This window comes from Rana temporaria, chromosome 9, assembly GCF_905171775.1.
Source record: "Rana temporaria chromosome 9, aRanTem1.1, whole genome shotgun sequence".
Classification (NCBI taxonomy): domain Eukaryota; kingdom Metazoa; phylum Chordata; class Amphibia; order Anura; family Ranidae; genus Rana; species Rana temporaria.
The window spans coordinates 69,929,771-69,953,804 of record NC_053497.1 but is presented as its reverse complement, the minus strand read 5'-3'; the positions used below and the strand labels follow the sequence as shown (position 1 = coordinate 69,953,804).

The window sequence follows — 24,034 nt, the reverse complement described above, 5'->3', positions numbered from 1 at the left end:
ACAGCCTTTCTGAACAAACAGAAGGGTGAAAAGGAGAGCTACCAGAGCTCACGGAGAATGTTACAAGGAGGCCGAAAAACACAGCAAGAAGCAATTTCATGCAAATGATATTACAGGGTCATTAGGTAGGGGATGTGTATGGATTATATTTGTAGTAACTGCACAAAAACCCTAAAAACTAAAATTAAGGACTTTGCACATACCACCTTAAATATAATGAAATATCAAATGTTTATTGTACAAGAATTAAAAACATATGAACCGTGAAAAGACTCAGACTGATACAAACTTTACATATGTAAAATGAGTTGTATGATACTGTATGGTAGTTTCCCCATCATCCCTGCTAAAATTATGTGATGGGTTGCTTGCATACAAGGATAAACTCAATATTATTACGAACAGACATTTACCAACATCAAGACCTGTTATTGAGGCACGTACCATGGCCTATGATGACACAGTGGACATATGCCTGATGAACTGCCCTATCCACTATGAAAGTTGGCAGCAACTGTTCATAATACTATTGTGTTTATCCTTGTATGCTTGTTTATACTTATAAGATAGAGCTTGGCTGTAGTTTCTTCCTGATGAAGTGGGCAGCAACACGTGAAACGCGTCAAAGTCACAGCAAGCAACCATCACCCAATTTTAGCAGGGATGATGACAAAACTACCATACAGTATCATACAACTCTTTGTACATGTGTAATGTTTGTATTGGTATAAGAGTCTTTACTGTTCATATATTAATTATTTTATAATAAACATTTGCTTTATTATATTTAAGGTGGTACCTTCAAAGTCCTAAATTTCGCTTGTAGTGTTTTTTTGTGCAGATTCTCTCTTAGGCTGGGTTCAGACTTGTACTACAAACTCTCCGAAATTGGGAGCTCAAGTCTTGGGCGCGAATGTCATAAGGGGCGGGGCCCCCTGGATGACGTCACCCAGTGACCCCATCACATGCCAATATAAGTAGCAGCACACCACGCACCCAGCATTAGAGTGGGAGAGAGCATTAAGTCAACATCAGAAAAAGAACAGAGGGAGAAGAACCGTCAGAGGCTAAATACATCAGCGGAGGAGGCAGAACAGCCAGAGGGGATAAAAGATTGTAAGCGACCCCAGAGCTGTCTTAATAAAATTACTTAAAACACAGTACACAGGTTTTTAAATTTTTAGCACTATATTAGGTGAATTGGAAGCGGTACAATGTACCCCATACTCATCAACATAGGGTGGGGGCTGGGATCTGGGGGCCCCCCCATTTTAAGATTCCGATAAGCTCCCTGCCCGCAGACCCCGACAACTTATGGCCAGGGTTGTCGGGAAGAGGCCCTTGCCCTCATCAACAACAGGGGGACAAGGTGCTTTGGGGTGGGCGCAAAGCCCTCCCTGCCAAAAAAGCACCCACCCCCCCATGTTGAGGGCAAGCGGCCTGGTATGGTTCAGGAGGGGGCGCTCGCTCGCCCTCACCCCCTTTCCTGAACTGCCAGGCTGCATGCTCAGATAAGGGTCTGGATTTTAAGGGGACCCCACACCATTTTTTGACATGGGGGTTCCCCTTACAATCCATACCAGACCGAAGGGTCTGGTATTTTATTGGAGGGGGAACCCATGCCATTTTTATTTTAATATGGCATGGAGTTCCCCTTCAAGATCTTCAAAGCAAAAGTTGCATGTCAAAGTCAGATCAAGACGGCGATCAGACTTCAATGGGCTGAAATAGGATAAAAGTCAGACCAAAGTAGTGCAGGGAGCATTTTCAAAGTCAGACCAACTTGTGTCGGACCAGATAAGATGGCTCTCATAGGGAAACATCGATTTGCGACATGAGCCCCCAATGTTGCCTTGTTTGTCGTACCAGTGTGGACCCGGCCTCAGGATAATGTTTGGTGTCACTTTAAGCCTGGGTTCACACTAAATGTGGTGTGAACTCACAGCGAATTAGCTGCGGATTTCACACAGCATCAAAATTGAAACTCACTCATGTGAACCGGATTGCAGAGTGTATGTTAACGACACCCCGAAATCAGTTTGCAAAACGCAGTGCGATTTGCAGAATTGGATCACATGGATGTAAACGGTGTGAAATTCTGTGCGATTTGAGCCACACAAATCCATGGCTCAAATCGCACCTCAGAGACACTGCATGTAATACACAAAGGAATGTGCAAATTGCATGCAGTGTCCCACAAAGTATCATTGTGAACCCAGGCTTAAGCAGTATTAAATCCAAAACCAAAAATGTATCATATTGCAGCTTACCAACTAGATGCGGTGGCTGCATTGGTTTATTTTTTTAGGCTATTTGACAAACCTCGAAGTGTCAGATTGGAGTGAAACACAGAGCTCTGCAACAGAGAAGAGCTTCATCATGTATTCATTTTCTTTGACTACAGGGAAGTTCTAGTTCAATGAGGAAGCAACAAGGTTGCTTTATGCAAGTACAGTCATGGCTGAAATTGTTGGCACCCCAGACATTTTTACAGAAAATCAAAAAAAGTATTGCAGTAACACATGTTTTGCTATACACGTTTATTCCCTTTGTGTGTATTGGAACAAAACAAAAAAAGGGAGGAAAAAAGCAAATTGGACATAATGTTACACAAAACTACAAAAACGGGCTGGTCAAAATTCTTGGCACCCTTTTAAAATTGGGGATAAATAAGATTGTTTCAAGCATGTGATGCTCCTTTAAACTCGCCTGGGGCAAGTAACAGGTGTGGGCAATACCTGAAAGCAGATAAAAGGAGAGAAGTTCACTTAGTCTTTGCATTGTGTGTCTGTGTGTGCCACACTAAGCATGGACAACAGAAAGTGGAGAAGAGAACTCTGAGGACTTGAGAACCAAAATTGTAGAAAAATATCAACAATTTCAAGGTTACAAGTCCATCTCCAGAGATCTAGATTTGCCTTTGTCCACAGTGCGCAACATTATGAAGAAGTTTGCAACCCATGGCACTGTAGCTAATCTCTCTGGGCGTGGACGGAAGAGAAAAATTGATCAAAGGTTGCAAAAGCAGGGTAGTCCGGATGGTGGATAAGCAGCCCCAAGCAAGTTCCAAAGAAATTCAAGCTGTCCTGCAGGCTCAGGGAGCATCAGTTGTCAGCGCGAACTATCCGTCGACATTTAAATTAAATGCTATGGCAGGAGACCCAGGAGGACCCCACTGCTGACACAGACATAAAAAAAGACTACAGTTTGACAAAATCCTTCTGGGAAAACGTCTTGTGGACAGATGCGACCAAGAGAGAGCTTTTTGGCAAAGCACATCATTCTACTGTTTACCGAAAACGGAATGAGGCCTACAAAGAAAAGAACACAGCACCTACAGTGAAATATGGTGGAGGTTCAATGATGTTTTGCTGCCTCTGGCACTGGGTGCTTTGAATGTGTGCAAGGCATCATGAAATCTGAAGATTACCAAAGGATTTTGGGTTGCACTGTAGAGCCCAGTGTCAGAAAGCTGGGTTTGCGTCCGAGATCTTGGGTCTTCCAGCAGGACAATGACCCCAAACATAAATCAAAAAGCACCCAGAAATGGATGGCAACAAAGCGCTGGAGAGTTCTAAAGTGGCCAGCAATGAGTCCAGATCTAAATCCCATTGAACACCTGTGGAGAGATCCTAAAATTGCTGTTGGGAAAAGGTGCCCTTCCAATAAGAGACCTGGAGCAGTTTGCAAATGAAAGGTGGTCAAAAAAATTACGGGTGAGAGGTGTAAGAAGCTTATTGATGGTTATAGGAAGTGACTGATTTCAGTTATTTTTTCCAAAGGGTGTGCAACCAAATATTAAGTTAAGGGCGCCAAGAATTTTGACCAGCCCATTTTTGGAGTCGTGTGACATTATGTCCAATTGTCCTCCCTTTTTTTGTTTTGTTCCAATACACACAAAGGGAACAAACATGTGTATAGCAAAACATGTGTTACTGCAATACTTTTCTGTGAGAAATAGGATTTTTTTGTACTCACCGTAAAATCATTCTGTCGTCCATGGACGGACACAGCCTTCTTAAGTCTTGACATATGTTAGATATTTAAATATATGTTACTTTAACAGAGTTGAACAGCCCCGCCCAGGGGGCGGTCCCTCCGGACATAACCCTCCACCCTGCAGACAGCAGCTCAGTTCGTAATAAGCAGTACAAACCTAAAAAGGAGGAATGGATGCTGTGTCCGTCCATGGACGACAGAAAAAGTATTTTACAGTGAGTACAAAAAAATCATATTTTCTCTTTTCGTCCATGGACGGACACAGCCTTCTCAAGTCTTGACATATGGGACGTCCCCAAGCAGCGTAAAAAAAAACGAGAGGTGGGAACAGTATCAAAAAAACAATCAACTTCACCCCAAACAAGCAGAGCTCCCCAACGGAGGAGTTGCAACTTTAAACAGCCGCCTGCAAAACCTTGCCGTCAAAGGAAGCATCTGAAGTTGCACTCACATCAACCTTGTGAAATTTTGAGAAAGTATACACCGACGACCAGGTCGCCGCTTTGCACACCTGTGAGACAGACGCTTGATGTCGGAAAGCCCAGGGAGCACCAATTGCCCTGGTTGAATGTGCCGTGCCAGGGAAGGGGGGCGCCCGCCCCTTAAGACAGTGTTTCTCAACCTTTTTCCAGTTGGGGCGCCCTTAAAAAGTATTTTCAGTCTTGAGGCACCCCAGTCCAAGGCTTGGATCACATTACGGTGTGTCGCAGAACACGCGCAAAATCCTGCTCATTCCTGACACACAGACACATGCTTTGCTCTTTAGGGGTACCATTAATTCCTAATGATAACCCCACACATTGGAAAACGTGGGGTGCTTTTGCTGCAGTGCAATTTAAAAAAAAAGTTTGGCGACTTGTTTTCCTGCATTTTTGTGGATACGGAAATGAATGGACTGCCCTACATGCAGCTACACAGATGTGAACCAAGTGCTTGTTCACATGTCATAGGGGCGGTAAAACCACATGGTTGAGCTGCTTTTACCACCCCCAACTTCTCTACCTTTAGCTGCAGAGGCAGTAGCTGAGGGTGTTCACATGCTGTGGCTGCAACTGGAGGTATACCGAGGGTGAATGGGGCTGCACTGCAACTACCCTGCAACTGTGTGCATTGCGCGGTTGCGGTGTAGTGATGGTGCATTGACGGGCTTAAAACAGGTGGTAAAGAGGCAACATAATTCCTCTTTACCGCCTGTCAAATGCCTCTGAAAAGCGATCTGTGCATGGATTGCTTTTCAGACGAGCAGCAGTCCTTGCTGCTATCAAACAAGCAATACAAAAGCCATTCTGATAGTACAGGAATGGGGGGGGGGGGTCAGGATTAAAAGTAACATACACATGCTTACACACGCGTACACACATGCACACACACATGCTTACACACACACAGACAGACACTCACATGTGCACACACACACAGACACATGTATAAAGCCATTTTAAAATAAATCTAGCTTCCAGCTCAGTACCTTTCCAGATTCCTCATTCAGCCGGGTACTGCACTCTAGGGGGAAGCAGAGGGCACAGCACACTCCTCTGCACTTTACTTTCACTTTTGAAGCCGACAGAGCTTCTCACAGTTCTGCAGGAGAGCTCATTTGACAGCCTTCTCTCCACTGACCCCGCGGCACACCTGAGAACCTCTGATGGCACACCAGTGTGCCGCGGCACACTGGTTGAGAAAGGCTGCCTTAAGAGCATAGGCCTGTAAGACGGTCTGCCCAATCCACCGAGAAATGGTGGCAGACGAGACCGCCAGGCAATTTTGTGGACCAGACACTGACACAAACAGCGAGTCAGACCTCCGAAACGGAGCCATAGCAGACAGGTACACCCGCAAGGCACGTACCACGTCTAAAGTATGGAGCTCAGCCTCTTTAGGATGTGATGGCCGAGGACACAAGGATGGAAGCACAAAGTCCTCATTCAAGTGGAAGGCCGAAACCACAATTGGAAGGAAGGCTGCGGGTGTAGAACCGCTTTCTTCTTATGGAGGACCAAGTATGGTGACTTGCAAGACAAGGCCATCAATTCAGAAACACGTCTGACAGATGTAATGGCCACTAAAAATGCCACTTTCTGAGATGGTGTCGAGAGGAATCTCTCCGTTTTCAAAGGGAGGCTCCTAAAGAACCGAGAGCACCAGATTCAAATCCCATGGAGGAAGAGGTGGTCTAATAGGGGGAAGAACATGACGAACCCGCTGCACAAAAGTACCCACCAGGGAATGTGCCGTCAAAAGCGGTTGAAAGAACACAGCCAAGGCTGAAATCTGCCCCTTAATGGTGCTTAAGGCAAGTTTCTGATCTACTCCATGCAGTAAAAACAGCAGGACCCTGCAAACCGAATACATTCGTGGACGCCACCCCATCTTTTCGCACATAGAGATATAGGCCTTCCAGGTGCGATGGTACATCTTCCAGGAAGAAGACTTCCACACCCTCATCATGGTTAAGATGACCGAGTCTGAAAGACCTAGGTCCATTAGTACCTGGCTTTCAATAGCCATGCCGTTAAAGCCAGTGGCTGTAAAGCAGGATGAAGTATGGGACCTTGAGACAGAAGGTCCTCCCGTATTGGCAGCCGTCAGCAACTTCAGTGGGGGAAAGGCATACATTAGCCGATACTGACCCCACAGGGCCACCAACGCGTCTGCCCAGGGATCTCTGGACCTGGCCACGAATCTCCACACCATGTGATTGAGGCTCCTTCCCCTTGTATGGGGGGTGGTGGGCGATGACAAGATCCTCCGGATTGCTCCACAGTTTCCTGAAATTCCTGGCCATGCAACAGTCTATTCCATTTTTAAGCGGTAACGATATCGCCATGCCATACTTGTAATGTATGATTATATGTTTTGAATATTGAATTTATTTTATATGTCTCTTAGAGTCAACGATCCCCCTGAAGATGACCACTTTATGGTCAAAACATGTCTGGGGTTTACACCTACATTAATTGCTATGTAATCTTGTTTTACACTGTGCATGTACGGTAATATTGGAATATGCAGGATTTTATCTGGCCAGACTGTTCTTGCATGTTCTATTTATTGTAACTTAATTGCGTCATTCGACAATCCTCCAATAAACAAACATATTGTATACTATTATCCGATAAACAACGCTTCTATCACATTTATATTGCTGTCCAAAGCCCCACGGAAAAACGTTCTTTTTTGCGATTGAGGCGAGAAGCCAGGAAATCCATGTCCGATGAACCCCATGTCAGGAATGCTGGTAGATCAGACTGTGTGACCGCACAGAGGAACCAAACAAGGTGAGTAGTGAAATAAAAGGTGTTTATTTACAAATGTGTGAACCACCAGTGCACAATAAAACAACAAACAGTATGTACAAATAAAGGGGAATACCGTATTCATAAACGAGCCAAGCCAAGGTCATACACATGGGAGGTCAGTAGATGGGTAAGGATGGGGACAGGAATCAGGACACAGGGAGGACAAGTCCAGGCAGGGATCAAGGATCAGGTCCAGAAATCAGGGTCAAATACAAGCTCAGGTCCAGGAGGTATGACGATACCAGGGCGAGGAGTGATTACTAGGGGTGTAACGGATCGTCATTGATCCGTGATCCGCACGGATCAACCTTTTCGGATCGGCACACATGTGATCCGTATGATCCGTAGATTGTGAGCTCCCTCAGCCTCCTCTCACTGCAGTACACTGACTGACAGGAAAGGAGGAGGCGGGAAACGAAACACTAGCACTCGGCCAATCAGGATACTTAACAGAAGCGATAACCCAGAGCTGCCCTGCCTCCAAACCAATCAGCGGGCGCGTTACAAGCAAGGCAGCGTGTGTGTGTGTTTTGGCCGGAGCTGTGTGTGAAGGGAAAAGGAGATGTGCTGCGGAGCCCGGGGGGGAGGAGGGGGAGGCCGAGTGTTTGTGATTGTATTCCTGGACGGGGGAGGATGTTATTCGGCATCCCCAGCACTGGACGAGGAGACCATCAGAGAGCAGAACACATACGGTAGTGAATACATTGTATGAGCCTGACACATCCCTCCCCTCCACACCGTGTTCCCTGTGATCACACACTCACACACACTATGGGGACACCATCATACCCCACAATAATCACTGACAGGTGGAGGAAGAGCCCTGCTGTGTGTGTCAGATCATATATTTCATAGTTATTTTCAATACAAAACTGAGCTTATGTGCTTAAATACAGTATTCAGAAATCCAACGGACTGTTTAGTTTTAAAAGCAACAGCAAACCTTGCATGCTTGCTAATGTGACAGAACACCTCTGATTTTCACATTTAACATTTAGTTAAATGTGAAAATCAGAGGTATTCTGTCACATTAGCAAGCATGCAAGGTCAGCAGGTTTGCTGCGGCTTTTAAAATGTACCATGTAAACAGTCCGTCGGATTTACATATACTGTATTTAAGCACATAAGCTCCATTTTGTGTTGAAAATAACTATGAAATATAAAACTCTGGTGGGTGTAACACGATTTGTCTTTTTTTTTTTTTTTTTTGCTGATCCGAAAATGATCCGATCCGTGACTCCTGATCCGAGGATCGATCCGATCCGTGAGTTTTTTGATCCGTGGCACCCCTAGGTCACACCTGAACGCAGGAAGGGCTGTATGCTCCATACTGCCAAGAACGCCCCGCTGGTGGACGCCAGTACTGCAGCCCAAGGATCACATAATACCACCAGGGGAGAGCTCCCCTGGCAGTCCAAGACTGCCGGGAGACACCTGGTGGTGGGCCACAGTACTGCACGCCAAATACCAGGCAGTAACACCAGCGGGGGGAACCTTCCCTGACACCCCACCTCCGGCAAAGGAGTTGAAACACCTCCGGATGCAACGACCATTCCCCTGGTCCAGCATCTGGCGACTTAGGTAGTCCGTCTGCCAATTTTCTACGCCTGGAATGTAGATGGCCGAAAGAGCCTGCACGTTTCTTTCCGCCCACTGCAGGATGTGAGCGACCTCGGACGCTGCAGCCGAGCTCCGTGTTCCCCCCCCCGATGGTTGACATAAGCCACCGCTGTGGCGTAGTCCAACTGGATCCTGATTGGGCGACCTTACAGCCTCCTTGACCAGGAGGAGAGACGCAGCCTGATCGCCCGAAGTTCCAGGACATTGATCGGCAAAACGGGATTCTTCCAGTGTCCAGCGACCCTGGGCCGACTGGACCCCCCCGGACTTCGCCCCCAACCTGTGAGGCTGGCGTCTGACGTAATCACCGTCCACTGGAGGACGCTTCTGTCCTCCAGCTGAGCCTTTATCAGCTTGCGAGGATCTGCCCGCGGGCCCTGACTGACAAAAATACTGCTTCTGTTTGGAAAAGGAAGGTCCCGGCTTTACGGCGCGGCTCCTTCCCCTTGGTGGACTGAGGGAGGAGAGTCCTCTTACCTCCAGTGATATCCTTAATAATGTCGTCCAGCGAGGTACCAAAAAGCCTCCCAACTTTGAAGGGCTAGTCTGCCAGGGCTTTTTTGGAAACCTGGTCAGCGGACCAGCATTTTAGCCAAATTAGGTGGCGTAAGACCACCGCCGATACAGAGGTCCTGGAGATCAAGGGGGGCCGCATCCAGAGTGGCGTCACAGACATATACAAGGCCCTGTACCAACTGGTCGGCCAGTCTTGCACAGTCTGGAGGGAGCTGATGCAATATCTTTGCCCATTCAGTGAGAGTCTGAGACACCAAAAGTTGCAGACAAAATAGGCCGCAACGCAGACCCCAGCATGGTAAACATGGATAGGGACACCGCCTCAGACCACCTATCAGTATGGTCCTTAAACGCAGGGGTCCCCTCTACAGGGAGCGTGGTTACTTTATTCAATCGAGTGACCGGGGGGGGGGGGGGTCAACCACCGGAGGGGGAAGCCCATTTTTTCAAAAAGGCTGTCCTCAAAGGGATAACGGACCAGCAGGCGCTGAGGGACCACAAAGGACTTCTGTTGCTTTTCCCATTCCTTATCTATGAACTTATCAAAGAAAGATACATAGGGAAAAACTTTTACAGAGCGGTCCGATTTGCGCCAGCTTAAGAGTGTCCCTTACAGCATTGATAAGCACACAGACAAGTGCCCTGTCCTGCTTACAAGAAAGGTCCTGGTCCACATCTTCTGACAACCCAGATCCGCAGTCCTGTGCCGCAGGTCTGAGTGAGAGCATTCGCCGGGAGATGGCAGGGGGAGGGGGCACTTTTTACCCCCCCTTACGCCCTCACACCGCTTCCACCCTGGCAACAAATGATTCCAGGACTGCCGACATGGTGTCCATGGGAACCGCAGGTGCAGGGGCACTGGCTGCTGCCTCAGACATGTTTGGGGAAGGAGGACCAGATACTGACTCCATGGTACACCACTGACAGCTCTCAGGGACCAATACAAACACCTGAAAAGTCCACCCTCCTTGGGGACTCACGACCCAGCAAGAGACCGCTCAGCGTCACTGCCCGCCCTATGTACACAGCAAGTGTTCAGGAAGGCTTCCCGTTCAGGAAGCCAGCACTAGTGGCCAAAAACCCACACCAAAATGGCCACCAGACGCCTTAAAGAAAAAAAAAATGCCTGCCCGCAATATCGACCTGTGCCACAGTGCAGCCACGGCAAAATGGCCACCAATGGGAAAATACAATCGAAAGCAGCAGGCATACTAAATGGCGTTGACGCCGTCAAAATGGTGCCTGAGCGCCGCGACACAAGAAGGCCGAGGCAGAGCACCCCCCACAGAAAAACAGGCCCCGGTACCCCACAGTCCCACACTTGGACCCGGAGTCCCCCACAGGTCCGCCCCGGTTGCAGCGAGCCGGCTAGAGCAGAAGGGGAAATGTGACAGAGCAGGGAGGATAGGAGAACCCCCTAATCCCAGAAATGCCCAGCTGTTCCATGCCAAAGCAGGAGGAACCGTACTTGTCCGTCCATGTGAGAACCCGCTGGTGCGTCCCTGACAGACCTACAACCGAGTAGTATGGAGTAGCTGTTAGCCAGGTCCACTGTGAGTGAGACAGCAAGCAGCCCAGTCATATGTGGACCCCGGAGCAAAAAGCCCACCGGCCACCCCTGGAGCCATGAGGTATGTCGTGACCGACCCATCACGTAGCTAAGGTCTGCTCACGCTCGAAGGCCGGACTGGGGAGACTACAAGGATCTATATTATCCAGCCTGTCACCCAGCCGGCAGTTGATAGAAGAATCACAAAAATAAAAAAATAAAAAATAAAAATCCCTTCTTCTCCTCTGCTAGGCAGAAAAAAACTGAGCTGCTGTCTGCAGGGCGGAAGCTCTGCTCCCTGGGCGGGGCTGTTCAACTCTGTTAAAGTAACATGTATTTAAATATTTAACATGTTATGCCCTGTCCTCTCCTATGAACAGGAACATAACCCATATGTCAAGACTTGAGAAGGCTGTGTCCGTCCATGGACGAAAAGAAACATGGTTTTCTAGAAAAATTTCTGGGGCGCCAACAATTTCGGCCATGACTGTATTTAACCTGTGACATTTTAGAATGTTAAATTAGGCAGCATGAATCTTTAGCACACACAAAAAAAAAAAATAGAAGTTTCAGGCTGGGTTCACACTATCTTTGCATGTGGCTCACGGCAGGGGTCCGGTGCGTCCTTGTTCTTTTCAGGGACGAATCAGGCACAAATTTGTCCCATAGATTGCATTAAGGTGAAAATGCTCAAGGGTTTACAACCCCTTTAAGCCCAAAACCAAAAATATAATATATTACAGTTTACCAATCATTGGATGTGGTGGTTGCATTAGTTTTCTTTAGGCTTTTCCCTCTGTTTTCACCTGGTGATCTGGCAAGTTACACACCTCTAGCCAGATTCACATACATCGGCGTATGTTTAAGCTGGCGCAGCTCATTTGAGCTACGCCGACGAAAAATAGAGAGGCAAGGCCAGTATTCACAAAGCACTTGCTCCCCAAGTTACGTCGGCGTAGCGCAAATGGCCCGGCGTAACCCTGCATAATTCAAAATAGGCAGGTAGTGGGCGTGCTTCATGTAAAGTACCCGTGACCCCATGTAAAATGAGGGCCGTTGGTACGGCGCATGCTCAGAATCACTTTGCAAATACTCATTGCTTTCGACGTGAACGTCACCTACGCCCAGCCCCATTCACGTACGCTTACGCAAACGACGTAAAATACGACGGCTGTTTTGTCGTCCATACCTTGCATGGGCTGCGCCATCTTTTTGGTGGTTTGGTGGCTTTCGCCGGCGTATGTCTTACATAAACAGCGTATCTTACTGCGACGGGCGTATGTACGTTTGTGAATCGGCGTATCTTGCTTATTTACATATTTGACACGTAAATCCACGTACACGCCCCTAGCGACCAGCGTAAATATGCACATAAGATACGACAGCGTAGGAGACTTACGTCGGTCGTATCTTGGCCAAATTTTTGCGTATCGGTCAGTGGAGTGGCGCGGGGTGACCTGAACAGACAGGTGATCTTTTTTTAAATGATATTACTTGTAAAAGCTCTTCATATAGGTTCACAGTGTATTACAAGTAATATCATTTAAAAAAAGATCAGTACCAGCTCCACACAGTGCACTGACCTACCTTAGCAGCCTCAGCCTTGGTGTTCAGTCACAGCAGGGCAGGCACTGGCAGTCAGAGAGGAGCCGAGGAGAGACACCCGCCTGAGCGGGGATGTGGTGCAGCAGCCGAATTGTAATTCCCGCGGTGGAGCCTGCAGCGCCTATGATGGACGTCACACGTCCTGCCATTGGCGCTGCAGGCTCCAGAAGGCGGGGCAGCATTCGTTAGCCCCGAGCGTCTGGGAGTCAGGACCAATCTGATGCCGAAAGTGCCCGAGTGCCGCCAGCGCCGAGTGGGTGTCCACCCACCCCTGGGTGTCCCTAAACCTCTCTCCCACAGTTCTGTTTAAGAGACAATAAAGCTCTTTGCATTCAAGAAGTCTCAGGCGCCCATGAATCTACCTAGCATTGCACCCACCATGCCTTGTAACCCACTGTACATAGGATGTCAGCTGTCTCTGACTCTGGAGGTCACCATTAGGCCTGTAGAGGCCCGGGACTTGGCTACATACGCTAAGGCCCCTTTACACTTGTACAACTTGTCCCACGATTTGTGACTGCAAAGTAGCATGACAAGTCGTTCCCCATGATTTCCAATGATAACCAGATTAGTACGACTTGAAGGTCGTTGCGACGTCAAAGTAGTCCCTGCACTACTTTGGTCCGACTGATGCCAGTTACACAGGCATTCCCTGACATTGCGTCTTTGCATCACAGCAAAATTGCGGTCACAAAATCGCTGTAAAAATCGCATGACTTTCAAGTCGCAGTAGTGTGAAAGGGGCCTTATTGGGATTATGTTTTGCCAAACATAGTAGAATATATATATATGAAGACATTTGATTTTTTTGGTTTTCCGTTCTTTATGTTTAATAGCAGAAAGTAAAAAAAAATTGTTGTTTTATTTAATTGTCAGTCTTTTTTTTATAGCGCGAAAACTATAAAATCAGTGATCAAATAGCACAAAAAAAAACTAAATTACGGGGAAAAAAAACCCACAAGTTTTGTTCATGCAGTGTGACACGTGCAATTGTCAGTTAAAGTTCCGCAATGCTGTATTGCCAAAAAATGGCCTGGTCATGAGGAGGGGGGTAAAGTGGTGAATATTACTTTAACTCCAAGCTGATTACAAAGTGCATTGAATTTGTACACCCAACCAGCCAGTCAGTCACACCTGAGCAAAGCCAAGGAATCCTACAGGAGTGCAGGAAAACATGGCATGGAAAGAGTAGAATAGGACACCAACAATGAATAGCTGGCTTCAGCTCCAAACCCATCTTTTCTTAATGAATAAATCCCACAAAAAAACACATGAGAAGTCAGCAAACTGCACATTAGTTCAGTCAGTGGAAATAAGATATTCATTGCACCAAGTCCTGTGCAGACTACACAGAGAAGTTAGCAAACAGAAGGTTAGTGCAGTGTTGGAGTGGGCTGATTAATACCAGATATAGAAGAAGAGAGGAGAGATTCCCGGGTGTAATGTGTAAGGAGACAACTTACTGTGTGCAGTCCCGTCCGCTCCTCACAGATGGATGAAGTGATTGCTCAGCTGTCCGCTGACATTTACCTTCTCTTCGCCCCCTGCTGGACGGTTTGCGAACTGCACGACTGGGGCTGTATTTTTTTCTTTTCCTCCTGCGTTCCCAGCTTAGATTGTTTGTGAGCATCCTGTATATATTAGATACCAAAATGGGAATTCTTTCTGGAATGGCAAACTTATCTCAAGAGGTTTAGTTTTACTAGCAAACATTTGTCAGCTTCTTTAAAGGAATCGTGTGTGGATAGAATTTTTTTGCAGTACAAAGATATTGGCTGCCTGAGTATCTCTGACTGCACTGCTTTCACACACATGAATGCTTGAAACGGGGAATAGAAGTCATTGGAGAAATATGGATGTCAGAAAATTGCTATTTTCAGAAAGAGACAGTAGTTCTACTTCTTACTTTAGGTGACCCTAAGGCCCCATGCACACGAGACGCTGCTAAACTCGAGTTCAGAGGCATTTGGGTGTTTTTTTCAACTGCCCCTGAACACATTTAATGTTATCCTATGTGTCCATGCACACAATCAATTTTTTTGGCGTTTTAAAGCAGTTGGGTTTATGTCCGTTTTTTCAGACGCAAAATTTTGGGTTCAGAAGCGTTTTATTTTTGCGTTTTAAACTTTGGGAGGGTCTACAATGTCTTTGAGATAAGCGCTGACAGCCGCAAACGTGGTAAAACGCCGATAATCGCGGCAAAACGCTGCGCAATTTGCGGCAAAACGGGCATTTTAAACGCCGTTTTTTGCCGTGAGTTTAGAGGTGTTTGTAATTGCTTCTCGTGTGCATGGGGCCTTATGCTGGATTCACACCTATGCAAGTTTTAATGCTCTTTGCCGATTTGCAATACAGTCCATTTACCATGCTTTCCTATGGAACACGTTCTGCAGTGCAAATCTGTAAAATGCAAAAAGCACTAAAAATGCATAGGTGTGAATCCTTGTTGGATCGTTTACACTTGCTTCAAAACGTGGCATCAGATGCGTTTTTTTTTAAAGCTCTCTGAACTAGACACGCGTCGTTTGTTTCGCTCTGAATTTTTGTTATTCAGAGATTTGGACATATCCGATTACCCAAATTACAATATAATTTTTTTTTTACCAAAAACTCAGAATAACAAAACAAAATACGTCCGGATTTCGGACTGAAGTTCAAATTGAATATTACATTGAACGGTAATTCTAACTGTATACAGATTGCTGAAATCAAAGACTGTGTGTTAGAGTACCATTTCCAAATAATGCTGTTTTATTTAAAGAGGGAATAAACCCTGGTGGGTTTTCCTTCCTTTCGAATTCCCTGCAAAGTAAAGGCATAAATGTGCAGTATGCATCACATACTAGCAGATTATGTGACGCTTACCTGCAAACAAAGCCCACGTCGTCTCCGCTGCAGGCCACATTCATCTTCGCCCGTCTTTCTTCTGGGGACGCGGACTCCGGCTCTGTGACTGACTGGAGCTGCGTGACGTCACTCCCGCGCATACGAGCAGGAGCCGCCGTCACGGCATACGTGCCTGAAGAAACGGCATGGGCGGCCATTCGTTCACAGCAAATGCGCAGATGACATCAGTGCAGTAAACATCTCCTAAACGCAGGGCTCAAGTCCTGCGGGAACGCGTGGGAACGGAGTTCCTGCACTTTTTTCACAGCAGGAACTCCGTTCCCTTTGCAGGACTAGAGCAGTCGAGCCAAACCTTCACTAAGCGGCGATGCCCAGCTCGAGTCACTGTCAGGGGCAGACGAACCTTAGTATTGACGTTATGTTACTGGGTGCTTCCTGTATATGGATTCATCGGGTAGTGTGTGGGTATTCTGTCACTTCATCGATGCCGCAATGTCTCCTGGGAGCTTTTGTCATTGTTCCCAGGAGACATTGCGGAGATCTGCCGCGAGTTATCGTGGGATTTAGAAAGAACTTGCAGGTAACTTGCGAATACCCGCACACTACCCGATGGATCCATATACAGGAAGCGGCCAGTAACATAAAGGATTACTAAGGTACAGTGGATCGGAAAAAAAAAAACATGCAGTTTAGTAATTATGCATATGAGCGTATCATTTTTTTTTGGTGGGGGAGTGGATGTTGGGTGGGAGTTCCCACACCTTTTTCCCCAGGACCTGACCCCTGCCTAAACGGCACACATTTAGGAGATATTTACAGTATCTATAGCTAAGCCTAGAAAAAGGCTTACCTTATAGGTACAAATTTACAAAGGGAGGTTTACAACCTCTTTAAGTCAAAGGTGATTTAAAGAATCATTGTAATCATTTGATGCCAAATAAATATCTAAAGCTTTCGATTCGACCAATTCAAAATGTATTGAAGGTGGGGGCGGGTTGGATGTCGTGATTTGATGTCATGACAGTCACATGATAGGAAAGCTCCCGATACAAGCCTTTAATATCTTTTCTGCCCAAGCCATCCCAATGTGCTCATCTCTTACCTAGTCCAGGCAGCTTTGAATTTTCACTTTTTTTTTAAAGCGTTATTCTATGCCTTCTATGCATGAAGGTAAACAACCTTCTGCATGCAGCTCCCCTCAAGACCCCACCTTTAATACTTTTCCGAACCCTATTGCAATCCAGCGATGTGCACAAGAGCTGCTGCTCTCCCGAGTCTCTGCCTCCCCATTGGCTGAGACACAGCAGCAGGAGCCATTGGCAATCACAGCCAGGGAGGAGGGAGTGGGAGTTGGGACTGAGCCACACTCTGTCTCTCCCATAGACACACAGATGCAGTTTGGGAGCGAGCACGCTCGGGTGCCCCAAAGAAAATTTTTATTGTGTGAAATAAAGGTGAATGAATTAAATTAAATTAAGGAGAAGGTTACTATAACAAATATGTGAACATCAAAATGCAAATAAAAATTCTTGCTGATAATGATAAGAATGACATCAAATCCAAAATGAAAATGACAATGATTACAAAGTGCTGGGTGAAACTAAATTGGAGCATGCACTGCTACAAAGTCCCAAAAGCAGCAAAACTAAAACACACATAAGTGATACATATGTGAACTGGAATGTTGCGTCAGTGTCCATGCAGAAACAGCAAACCAAATACTACTTGAAAGATCATAAAGATAGAGAAATCAATCAAAATAAAGTGCTGGTGCTTGTGCCAAACATTCAACGCGAAGGTTGTGCAGGAAAGGATTTCAATTTCCTTTTAGAGTTGGTGAGGCTGTCCCCTTACCTTACTGCTGTAAGGTAACAGCATGTTTAATACAGCCAAAGGCGTTTCAGTCGTTTCCAAATGTAGCATGTCCCAGTGAGCCGCAATCTCTATCTGTGGACAGAGTCCCCCTCGGGAGTCACGTCCAATGGACAACAATGACCCTCACCCAGGGAGATAAAGGCACCAATAGTGCAGCATCGTTTAAACGTTTTTAATGATAAAAAACCACACACTATGGTACTCACATAGATGCAATGTAAACAGGCATAAAAACAAGTAGCGAATTCGCAAGCGTCACCTCTTAGTACACTCTTGCGCGTATTCGTCGCGTGACTTCTCCCTGAAGAAGTCACGAGACCGTGACGAAAACACGCAAGAGTCCACTAAGAGGTACCGGGGGTGACGCTTGCACTGGGAAACACTTTTTGAAAAATAAAATATATATTTCATATACAACTATAGATCAGAGCAAAATAAGGGACAAATGAGGAGGAAGGAAGGACCGAATCAGGGACAGTTGGGAGATATGTATACTGTATAACTGCTGCTGTAAATGGGTGTTTTTGGACACCAACAAGACTTTACTCTACTTCCCCTGTGGTTTGAGTGCGTCTCAAGGCAGATTGCTGTATAGTGGAGGCCGCCATCTTGGACTTGGCAGACTCTGATCTTCTGCCAGCCAAGTCTTGCATATGGCCCCCCTGGATTAGCACCATCCAAGAACTCCCCAAGTGGATTTAGCAATAGTGCTTCCATTATAGGCTCGTCCAATCAGATTTTTGTACTTAACCCAGGTGGCTTCAGCAAAAGGAGGGAACTCATCTGTACCGTTCTATATTCTTTAGGATTTTGAACACCATGGGTTTGTATGGCAAAAGGTCCATAACTACAATGTCACCACCCTTACCGGATGGTTTTATTACAAGATTGTGGTTTAATCTCAAGGAAGATAATGCTTCCAGTTGTACCTGGGAGAGATTGGAGGGTTCTCTAAATCTCCAATTGGATTTTTAGCCCTTGGTTTTAACCCTTTTTCAGCTGCTAGCGGGGGTTAAAAGCGCCCCGCTATCGGCCAAATAGTGCCGCAAAAATGACAAAAAAAAAGTTGTCGTCTGCCGCTGCTCAGTGTGAAAGCAGCCTTAAAGGTAGCTGCAACTTTTTAGGCTGGGTTCACACTGATGCGAAATGGATGCGGGTTAGCTCTAATCCAATTTGCTTGACAGGAGACTAACCGGATCTCAATGGAGTCGGTACACATCTCCGGGGCAGCTGTGGAATGCACTGGAAAAGGGTTCTGTGAGTCTTAGGCTCAAGTTTAGGTCCAAATTCAGGCAAAAATTGGAACCAGATTCACACCTGAACAGGGACGCACTGGACCCCCTGGTGTGCCCGCAGCTAGAGTGAACCCGGCCTTGGATAGGAAGGAAGTTTACATTGCACAGAATGTTTGAGTCTTTATACCACCTAGAAGCTTTCCAAAAGTTATGTGTACAGGGGATCAAGGAAAAATGATATTAAGCCAGGGTTCACACTGATGTAATCCTGGAAACACACAGGAATCAGTGTTTCCCGCACCGCATAGTAATTGCAGTGCGTTTGCCTGAATTGTATTGCATAGGTATGAACACCCATGTGATCCAATTCCAGCGTGGCAAACAAAAGGTGCCTGCATCTTTTCATGCATGGTATCAAATCACACCCCACAAAATGCACTGCATGCGATTTGTGGTGGAACGTGGTGCGATTCCTGTGTGAATCACATGCGATGTGACAGTGCAAACCAGGGCTAAAGCTTATTTTTATATTTTGCATATAAAAGTTCATATTATATTACAAAAATAGTAGGGGTCATCTGGAGTTGCGCTTGCAGAATGCAGTTCTGGCTCTGTAATGATATTCTAGAGCTGCTGTTTCGGATTAACTTGCTTAACAAAACTAGAACTCAAATATCTTTCCTGTACTTGTTTATACAAAAAGGAAGCAAGCAACATAATGAACTGAACTATATTTGATAAATGGGGTCCTTCCAGGAAAACAAAAACCTTCTTGAGGTTAGGACAAGTTGATATGTACAAAGTGGAGTTGCTGGTCTCTTAGCTCAGTATAAACGATACATTCCTGTCTGAGCTCAAGATTTCTGCATCACCTTGGACAATCAGAGGGAAATGCTCAAACATTGAGTCAGATATAGGCTGTATTTTAAAAGAACCACATCTTTAAAAAGGGATTGAAAGCACAAGAAGCTGAGCTGAGTAATCAAATGCATGCTTTAAAGTAAAATGTTTTTTACTTAACTGTATTTAAATCACACAGGGGACTGCCTCCAGGTCACCATACTGCTTTGCATTTTTTTTTACAGAAAATAACAGCAGTTGTAGATTGAAAAAGAAAGGTCATTTGTGCTAACAATAAATAATATGGCTTGTGTAGCAATTGTGTAGGCTATATTTCTTACTATGAAAGTGGAGATATCCTTTAATTATAATAAAAGGTACTGTACAGCACTGCTTAGCAGCCAGCAACTGTTGAGCATTTAAGTCCAAGTTATGTAATGCACAGAGCCCAGAGGTCAGGAGGGGTAGGGAGTAAGTAATGCACAGAACACAGCAGTCAAGTCAATAGAAAGTAATTTCACAATGTTCAGAGGCCAAAAAATTTGATTTTTGTACTCGCCATAAAATCATTTTCTCTGAAGTACATGGACGGACACAGCTACAAATAATCTTGACAGTAGGGGTTATGTTCCGTCTATCAGGAGAGGACTAGGCAGACATGTTAAATGGTTAAAAAACATGCAATACAGCAAAGAGGGCCCTCTGGTCATAACCCCTCACTCTGCAGTCAGCAGCTCAGTTCGTCTAAAAGCAGAACAAACTTAAAAAGGAGGGGTGGGTGCTGTGTCCATGAACTTTAGAGAAAAGGATTTTATGGTAAGTACAAAAATACTATTTTCTCTTTTGTTCATGGACAGACACCGCTCCAAATAATCTCGACAGTAGGGACGTCCCCAAGCAGTGTAAAAAAAACAAAAAACATGAGGGGTGGGCACAGCAAGAAAAACAACTTCCACCCAAAAACAAACAGGGCTCCTCAACGGAGGCGTTGCAACCCTAAACAGCCGCCTGCAAAACTTTGTGGCCGAAGCAAGCATCTACAGATGCATATACATCAACCTTGTCAAATTTAGTGAAGGTGTGAACGGACAACCAGGTCGCCGCCTTACACACCTGTGAGACAGACGCTTGATGTCAAAAGGCCCAGGAAGCACCTATCGCCCTGGTTGAATGCGCCGTGACAGGAAAGGGAGGCGCCCGCCTCTGTAGGGCATAGGCCTGAATCACGATCTGCCTGATACACCTAGAAATGGTGGCCGAGACCGCCAGACCCGTCTTTGGACCAGTCACCGACACAAACAGTGAATCTGACCTTCGGAAAAAAGCCGTAGCAGAGAGATAAACTCTTAGGGCTCGGACAACATCCAAGGAATGTAGAGCAACCTCTTTTGGATGTGACAGCCGGGGACACAGGGATGGAAGCACCATGTCCTCATTAAGATTAAAGGCCGGAACAACTTTAGGAAGAAAAGGCGGCTGTGGGAGTAGCACCGCTTTATCCTTGTGGAGGATCAAGTAGGGGGACTTGCAAGACAAGGCCAATTCAGAAACCCTCCTGACCGATGTAACGGCCACCAGAAAGGCCACCTTCTGAGAGAGTGTCAAAAGGGGGATCTCTCCATTGTTCTCAAATGGAGGTTTCTGAAGTGCTGAGAGCACCAGAAAATCCAATGAGGGTAGGGGTGGCCGAACTGGAGGGGTCACATGTCGGACCCCTTGCACAAATGTTCTCACCAGTGGATGAGCCACCAAGGGACGTTGAAAAGAAGACAGCCAAGGCTGAAATCTGCCCCTTTATGGTGCTTGGAGCAAGACTTTGATCCACCCCACGCTGTAAAAACAGCAGGATTCTGGAAACCTAATAAGCCCGTGGGCACCACTCCATCTCCTCACACATGGAGATGTAGGCCTTCCACGTGCAAAGATAGATCTTCCCAGAAGAAGAAGATTTCCATGCCCTCAGCATAGTGGAGATTACCGAGTCAGACAGACCCTGGTCCCTCAGTACCTGACTTTCAACTGCCATGCCGTTAAAGCCAGAGTCTGTAAAGCAGGATGAAGAATAGGACCCTGCGACAGAAGGTCCTCCAGCATTGGCAGTCGCCAAGGGACATCTGCCACGAGGCGTACAAGGTCAGTGTACCAAGAGCGCCAAGGCCAATCTGGAGCAATTAGAATCACCGGGATACCCTCGGTCTCCACCCTGCGAAGCAGACAAATAAGCTTCAGCAGGGGGAGGCAAATAAGCCGATACTGACCCCACGGGGCTACCAACACATCCGTTGCGTCTGCCCAGGGATCTTTTGACCTGGCCACAAACCTCAATACCTTCCAATTGAGTCGAGAAGCCAGGAGATCCACGTCTGGCGTGCCACATCTCTGGCAAAGTAGCTAGAACACATACGGGTGTAGTGGCCATTCTCCTTGGTCCAACATCTGGCGATTTAGGTAGTCTGGCTTGCCAGTTTTATACGCCCGGAATGTATACAGCCGACAGGGCCGGCACGCTCCGTTCTGCCCACCGAAGGATATGAGCGACCTCCAATGCTGCAGCCAAGCTTCTTGTTCCTCCTTGGTCATTGACATACGCCACCGCCGTGGCGTTGTCTGACTGGATCCTGACCGGATGTCCCTGAAGCCTCAGAGACCAAGCGGAGAGGCACAGTCTGATCGCCCGAAGTTCCAACACATTGAGTGGTAGACGGGATTCCTCCTGCGTTCACCGACCCCGTGTTGACTGAACACCCCAGATGCGCCCCAACCGGTCAGGCTGGCGTCAGTCGTGATCCCCAGCCAGTGAAAAGGAAGGAACGACTTCCCGCACTGAAGGGCCAGAGACCTCAGCCACCATACCAGGGAAGCCCTGACTAGTTGACTCACCCGGATTTGACAATCCGGGGACAACGGAGACTTGTCCTATTTGGACAGGATTTCCTTCTGCAAGACACGAGTGTGGAATTGAGCATATGCAGGGCTGTCTTTACCATAGGGCAAACAGGGGCAGCTGCCCAGAGCCCTGTCACTGTTGGGGGCCCAAAGCAACCCCCTTAGAAAACATTTTATTTTTATTTTTTTTAGGGGTCCAGAGGTCCCCAGGGCCCCAGATGGCAACCCCCCTTTTTTTTATTTATTTTTAAACAAAAAAATATATATATTTTTTTAATATATTTTTATTTTTTATTAAAGGGCCAATTTTTTTAGGGGTCCCCAGGGGCCCGGAGGCCCCCAGATGGCAACCCCCCTTTTTTTATTTATTTTTAAATAAAAAAATATATATTTAATATATTTTTAATTAAAGGGCCAATTTTTTTTTTTTTTTTTTTTTTTTTTAGAGGTCTGGAGGTCCCCAGGGGCCCGTAGTTCCCCAGGGCCCCGGATGACAACCCCCCCCTTTTTTTTTATAAAAAAATATATATATATATATATATATATATATATATATATATATATATATATATATATATATATATATATATATATATATATAATTTTTTTTATTATTATTATTAAAGGGCTCAGAGGTCCCCAGGGCCCCATGTGGCAAACACTCTTATTTTATTTTTATAAATGTCTATTTTTTTAAATTTGTTTATATATTTTTTTTATTTTATTTTTTATTAAAGGGCCCCGAGGTCCCCAGGGCCCTGGATGGCAACCCCCCCTTTTTTTTTTAATAAAGGTTTCTTTTTTATATATTTTTTTTTCTTTTCTTTTTTATTAAAGGGCCCAGAGGTCCCGGATGGCAACCCCCCTTTTTTTGTAATTTATTTTAATAAAAAAAATATATATATATTAAAGGGCCCAGAGGTCCCCAGGGCCCCAGATGGCAACCCCCTTTTTTTAAAAAAATAAATTTTTAATATATATTTTTTATTTCTTTTTTTATATATATATTTCTTTATTTCTTCTTTTTTTTTTCAGGGGGCCCATGCCTGAAGCTGTGTAAGGGGCCCCATAATTCCTGATGGCGGCCCTGCCGCTGCCCACAAGTCAGGCTGAAAATCATCAGCGGCACGCAGCCAGTGACAGTACTGCTTTGCTTCCCAGTGTTTTAAAATGTACAGAACCCCTGGCTTCCCTTTAGACGTGCACTTCTCCCTTCCTGCCACTGGGTGCTGCTTGTATATAAAAGTGAATTAGAATGCGATTTTATACCATCCCCAGTTTGCTCTTCCCGAGGCGGACTTCTTCATGTCCTGCTCTTCAAGGTATGTTACCGTTTGCGAATCTATATTGTAAATAGAAGTTTTCTGTAGAGTGTGCCCAAAGTCTTTATAATATTTGATGATTCACTGCAGGTCTGGTCAGTGTTTTAAAAAGTTCCTCTATTTTACACATGGCATGGCATGGCATGGGGTCACAGCACCGTCTGTCCATTCTGCTTTAGCACCATGGGATACCATGCCATGCGTAAAATAGAGGAACTCTTTAAATCACAGACCAGACCTGCAGTCCAGGCTGAGTAAGGCCTCAAAGCACATGGCATTACTGTCTGTATTTAACTGCATGATGGGCTTATTTTGGGCCTGGCTGGTTCAAATATGTGTTTTGGAGGCCCACATTTGCGCAGGCACAGCAGCCCATTCATTTGAATGGGCCGCCATGCCTGCGTTTCCTGCAAAGAAAAGCGCATGCCTCGTGTAATAGGC

The 24,034-nt window shown here is 46.0% G+C and overlaps 1 protein-coding gene across 1 annotated transcript in view; it reads right to left on the bottom strand.

Annotated features, from left to right (window-relative positions):
* Positions 1-14,103, bottom strand: part of FHL1 (four and a half LIM domains 1) — a 125,729-nt gene extending 111,626 nt beyond the window's left edge. The window contains exon 1 of the mRNA XM_040323740.1: positions 14,052-14,103. The gene's annotated coding sequence lies outside the window, so the exon portion shown is untranslated. The remainder of the gene's footprint in view (positions 1-14,051) is intronic.
* Positions 14,104-24,034: the final 9,931 nt, after the last annotated feature.